The sequence below is a fragment of the Portunus trituberculatus genome, chromosome 24 (assembly GCF_017591435.1).
Source record: "Portunus trituberculatus isolate SZX2019 chromosome 24, ASM1759143v1, whole genome shotgun sequence".
In the NCBI taxonomy this organism is placed as follows: Eukaryota; Metazoa; Arthropoda; class Malacostraca; order Decapoda; family Portunidae; genus Portunus; species Portunus trituberculatus.
In genome coordinates, this window is record NC_059278.1 from 13,269,956 (window position 1) to 13,276,866 (window position 6,911).

The following is a 6,911-nucleotide window of genomic DNA, read 5'->3' on the forward strand; positions in this document are numbered from 1 at the left end:
TATATATATATATATATATGAGATGAGAATCAATGGTTCGTGAAAGATAGGCAAAACAAGCTAGGGAGATAGAGGATGCCAAATTCCTCACTAAAAGCACCAGCCCTCACCATGTGACTTAGAGAAAATGACAAGATCAATGTACATGTAACTGTGTTTACTAGCAAATAGTATAAACACCATACACTGTCTCAAGGCTGCTGACAACATGCTCCCAGTCAGCTCAGTTACACCACATGTGTCTTCATAGTGAACATTTCTGCATAAGAAAATGTGCAAAATATTACTTACGAAAAGGTACATCTTAAATGCAATAATCAAAACTTATATTTGCAATGTTACTATGTAACATTTTCATTATCACATAGCTTCTTATTATCAAAACCTATGGAAGCCTTTTAATCTTTTACTATTAAAAATTCACTGCCATTGGAAAGATTGTGGCATTTGCTAAACTGATTAAAATAAGGAATGTTCTTTGTGCTCTGGGACACATGCTTGTGACTACGGACAATAGTGTTTATTACCAAATTACTGGAGTCACCCACTAACCAGAGGCAATCAAATACAAGGTATCTCAGCAACCCTCACCCCTTTACACCATACATCTGTAGCAGACATTGGTCTTCAGAAAGAAACTCAACAACTAATACATTTAAATGTAAATATTTTTCTTCAATAAAATTATCATTATCATTTTTAGGTGCTCCAAGTGAAGAAGTAGAGTGAAAAGTCAAAATTTCAAAGTTGCTGGAGTATATTCCCATCTGACAAACCTTAGCATGCTTTATAATCTCTGAACATTAACTTTTGCTTGCTTGAAGTATGAAGCTGCCTCAAAAAGACCATAACCATCTACATAAATGCATCAACTATTCCTTAAACTTTTGCATATAACTGACATCAGTCATCCAAAAACACGTTTGATTTAGCTGCAGGTAATTTCTTAAATTCTTATACCCATGCATAAAAAATAGTACCTGCCAAAACATTACTGGATGATCTGAAGTAAATAAGGAGTAAATACAAGTAAGAAAAGTTCTGTTCAGTAGGTGTCTCAAATCATTTGCTCTCTATATTTTTGGCCCCTATGGCAGAAGGTCATCAGTTCTGATATTCCTCAGTACATACAATGCTTAAGACTAATATACAGTATGGGATACTAATCCCCCATAGCCAATGAAAAAAAATACATCTGCACTGTATGAGCATGATGGTACAAGCTTAAGTGATCTTAAAAAGAATAACTTGTACAATGTGACCCTTAAACAAGATATTATTGTTATTGTGAGCTTATTCAGCATTAGTTTGTGACTGAATGTTGGTGACAATGCAAATTGCCGATCAACTGAATATCAACAAAAACTGGAGAAAAAATACAAAGAATAAAAAAATATCTATTATCAAATTATCCCAACTGTGATCAGATAAAACAAGAAAAAATTATCCATTTTTAAAACTACCATTGCTAAAATATAAACACACTAAACACAAATATACTAAGTACTAAAAACAAAAATGTAATATATATATATATATATATATATATATATATATATATATATATATATATATATATATATATATATATATATATATATAGCTATTTGTGACAATCATACTCAAAGCTAAGAGAACAAATACAGTACACTAATATATTGGCATCTGATGCTGATGCATCTAGAGACAAAAACTGCCTCTTACATCACTGGCTCTTATAAGTACTGGTTTGTGACTCAATGTTTGGTCACATGGCTGCGTGCAATAAAACACTTACCAATACCACACCACTGTATGGTAATTAAAATGTAAAGAAAAAAATATACATACACACACACACACACACACATATATATATATATATATATATATATATATATATATATATATATATATATATATATATATATATATATATATATAATGGTAATGGAATAGCAGTTGGCAAACTAAAAAGGAATGCAAAATATTTTGATCTATGATGAAAATAAGATGAACTTCTATCTCTGGAAGACTTCAAGAGTTCATATAAAACTAAAGACAAATAAAGTTTCACCTACAAGATAAGGTTAGAGGTAACTTTTCAGTGCCTTCATTAAATCTGAAAAGTCAGAAATTGGTATATAGCAAGTAAAAAAAGCAAATAGCCAGCTGATATTGGTAATGCTTCAAAATTTAGTTAGCTGTTACATAAGCAAAAGGTAATTGGTGCTATGTGACTACCAGGATGGTGATCAGATATGTTTAATTATATGTATCTACTCTGCTGAAGCTGTATAAAAACTCTCTCTCTCTCTCCATCCGCCATTCAAACCCACCATTATTACTATCAGAGATGAGTGACATCCAGAGCTACACAACCTATACATTAATTCTGAATCTGTTCCAAGGGAATTACTGTGCATACAGCAATACAATTTTGAAGCACTGCCACTCACCTCTTATCTTTCCATCACAGCACCTGACATGCCATAGATTGCTACAAACTAATCTATGGACTTGGAACAACAACAACTAAGACTACTGATGTTATACATACATACACTGAAACTAAATAAATAGCATAGAGTATCTAATTTTCAATAAATTGTATTAATTTTCTTCTACCCCAAAAAAAGGTACTCAGTGACAATGGCTCACAGGAGCTTTGCACTCCTTTCAGAGCAAGATTACATGGCACGACTTGCCAGTTTGTGAGCTACCTCAGCTACCTCAGTTCATAAATACATCAAATAAAAATCATAAAAAATTTCAACATCTCTACTGTTAATATAGAAAATTGGTGACTGCACAATACTAAAAACTTGAAAAAAAAAAATAAAAAATAATAATAATAATAACAGGGAAAATATTCAAGAACTTGGCAAAAAAAAAATATATACATATATTTCTTGAAAAAGTAAGACAAACATGAAGGCAAAATTGTAATTCTGTGCCACATTAAATGAACACAAAAATTTTTTTTTTCCAAAATATAGTCCACAGTGCTACAATTAGCAATTAGTAACAACATTCTTTACCTTAAATATATAAAGATAGTTCCCTACTTGAGGCAGCCTTCCTACCCTTATTTTTAGTTGATGGGATATGTCAACTCAAGGGATTTTAATAAGTAAATTAAGTCACACTTTTATCAACACCACTCCATGATCCATTCCCCCACTCCCTCCTTGTTTCTGTTTCTCCCCCTATCAACATCAAAGGCCCCATGCCCCATGCTTTATGCCCCATTTCCCCTCCTCTCTCTCTCTCTCTCTCTCTCTCTCTCACACACACACACACGCCTCATAGCTCAGTGGTTAGAGCGCTGGCTTTACAAGCCAGAGGACCGGGGTTTGATTCTCCGGCCAGGTGGAGATATTTGGGTGTGTCTCCTTTCACATGTAGCCCCTGTTCACCTAGCAGTGAGTAGGTACGGGATGTAAATCGAGGAGTTGTGACCTTGTTGTCCCGGTGTGTGGTGTGTGCCTGGTCTCAGGCCTATCCGAAGATCGGAAATAATGAGCTCTGAGCTCGTTCCGTAGGGTAACGTCTGGCTGTCTCGTCAGAGACTGCAGCAGATCAAACAGTGAAACACACTATTTGAGATGGAGGGAGATGAGAACGGTAATAAGGGATGCAAAGTCGGACTGGTTGGTGGTGGAGAGTGGAGTCCCACAAGGTTCAGTGCTGGCACCAATACTTTTCCTTGTCTATATTAATGATATGCCAGAGGGAGTAAACAGTTATATTAATTTGTTTGCGGATGATGCGAAATTGTGTAGGTGTGTGAAGAGTGAAGAAGATTGTGAAATTTTACAGGCAGATCTAGATAGGATTTGGGAGTGGAGCAAGAGGTGGGAGATGGAATTTAATCTGAGCAAAAGTCATGTAATGGAGATGGGGAAGAGTGGAAGACGGCCAAGAGGGTCATATAAGATGGGTGAAGAAGTAGTGTTGAAAAAGGTGGAAAAGGAAAAGGATTTGGGAGTGATAATACAAGACCATGGGCAGTTTGAGGCTCATATTGACAAGATGTTTGGAGAAATATATAATTTGATTAGAAATATTGGATTAGCCTTTCATTATATGGATAAAGATATGATGAAGAAATTAATTAGTACTGTGATTAGACTAAGATTGGAATATGATGGGGTGGTTTGGTCCCCTTATAAAAAGAAGCATATAAGGAAGTTGGAGAGATTGCAGAGAATGGCAACAAAAATGGTTCCGGAATTGGCAGAAATGACCTATGAGGAGAGATTAAAAGAAATGAATTTGCTTATCTTGGAACAAAGAAGAGAAAGAGGAGATTTAATACAGGTTTATAAACTGTTGAGTGGTTTAGATAAAGTGGACAATGAGGAAATGATGTTGAGAGAGGAAAATTAAAATAGAACTACAAGATTGCATAGTAAAAAGATAGCCAAGGGAATATGCTTGAAAGATGTGAAGAAATATAGTTTCCCACAGAGAAGTGTGGAGGTGTGGAATAGTCTGAGTGAGGAGATGGTGTCAGTGAGGAGTGTGCATAGTTTTAAAAAAAGGAAAGTTGGATGTGTGTAGATATGGAGACGGGGCCACACGAGTATAATACCCAGGCCCTGTAAAAATTACAACTAGGTGAATACACACACACACACACACACACAGATCTGGAAATGGAGCAAAAAATGGGAGATGGAATTCAATGTGGACAAAAGCCATGTCATGGAAATGGGAAAAAGTGAAAGACGACCAGTGGGAATCTATAAGATGGGAGATGGAGTAGAACTAGAAAAAGTAAAAAAGGAAAAGGACCTAGGAGTGACAATGGAAGAAAATAATCAACCGGTTAGCCATATTGATAGAATTTTCAGAGAGACGTATAATTTGCTAAGGAATATTGGAGTAGCATTTCACTATATGGACAAGGAAATGATGAAGAAATTGATAAGTACTAAAATAAGACCTAGATTGGAATATGCAGTTGTGTGGACTCATAAAAAGAAACACATAAGAAAATTAGAGAGACTACAAAAATGGCTACAAGAATGGTTCCAGAATTTAAAGGGATGGCATATGAGGAGAGACTAAAGGCAATGGATCTACCAACCTTGGAGCAGAGAAGAGAGAGATCTGATACAAGTTTATAAATTGATTAACGGAATGGATGGAGTGGATAATGAGAAACTGATCCTGAGAGAAGAATATGACTTTAGAAGCACAAGATCGCATAGTAAGAAACTAAGGAAGGGACGATGTCTGAGAGATGTTACAAAAATTTAGTTTCCCGCAAAGATGTGTTGAGACTTGGAACAGTTTGAGTGAGGAAGTGGTATCAGCAAAGAGTGTACATAGTTTTAAAGAAAAATTGGATAAGTGTAGATATGGAGACGGGACCACACGAGCATAAAGCCCAGGCCCTGTAAAACTACAACTAGGTAAATACAACTAGGTAAATACACACACTTGTGTAACTAATTTATTGAGTTTCTATTCTAGAATAGTTGATAGAGTACAAGAGAGAGAGAGGGATGGGTTGACTGCATCTATTTGGATTTAAAAAAGGCGTTTGACAAAGTGCCACACGCAAGATTACTGTGGAAGTTAGAGGAGAAGGGTGGCTTAAAAGGAAGCACATTGAGATGGATAGAAAATTATTTGAGGGGGAGAGAAATAAGGATGGTAGTTAAAGATATGAAGTCCAAGTGGAGAGCAGTAGAAAGCGGAGTGCCACAGGGGTCAGTATTGGCACCAGTACTTTTCCTCATTTATATTAACGACATGCCAGAAGGAGTGAACAGCTACATAAATTTGTTTGCGGATGATACGAAACTGTGCAGAGTTATAAAGCAAAGGAGGATTGTGAAATACTGCAAGAAGACCTAAATAAGATCTGGGAATGGAGTAAGATGGGAAATGGAATTCAATGTGAACAAAAGCCATGTCATGGAAATGGGAAAGAGTGAAAGACGACCTGTGGGAATCTATAAGATGGGAGATGGAGTAGAACTGGAGAAAGTCAAAAAGGAAAAGGACTTAGGAGTGACGATGGAAGAAAACAATCAACCAGTAAGCCATATTGATAGAATTTTTAGAGAAACATATAATTTGCTAAGGAATATTGGAGTAGCATTTCACTACATGGACAAAGAAATGATGAAGAAATTGATAAATACTACGTATAATAAGACCCAGATTGGAATATGCAGGAGTAGTGTGGACCCCTCATAAAAAGAAACACATAAGAAAATTGGAGGCTACAAAAATGGCTACAAGAATGGTCCCAGAACTTGAAGGGATGACATATGAGGAGAGACTAAAGGCTATGGATCTACCAACCTTGGAACAAAGAAGGGAGGGAGGAGACCTGATACAAGTCTATAAATTGATCAACGGAATGGACCAAGTGGATAATGAGAAACTGATCCTGAGAGAAGAATATGACACCTGAAGCACAAGATCGCATAGTAAAAAGCTGAGAAAGGGAAGATGTCTGAGAGATATAAAAATATAGTTTCCAGAGATGTATTGAGACGTGGAACAGTTTAGATGAAGAAGTAGTGTCTGCAACAAGTGTGCACACTTTTAAAGTAAGATTGGATAAGTGTAGATATGGAGATGGGGCCACACGAGCATAAAGCCCAGGCCCTGTAAAACTACAACTAGGTAAATACACACACACACACACTGTGTAGTGTAGTGGTTAGCATGCTCGACTCACAATTAAGAGGACCAGGTTTGAGTCCCAGTAAGCGGCGAGGCAAATGGGAAGTCTTTAATGTGTGGTGTTCATAGCAGTAAATAGGTAGGGATGTAACTCAGGATTGTGGCCTCGCTTTCGCGGTGTGTGTTGTGTGTTGATGTGGTCTCAGTCCTACCCGAAGATTGGTGTATGAGCTTGAGTTCGCTCCGTAATGAAGAAGACTGGCTGGGTGACCAGTAGGCGA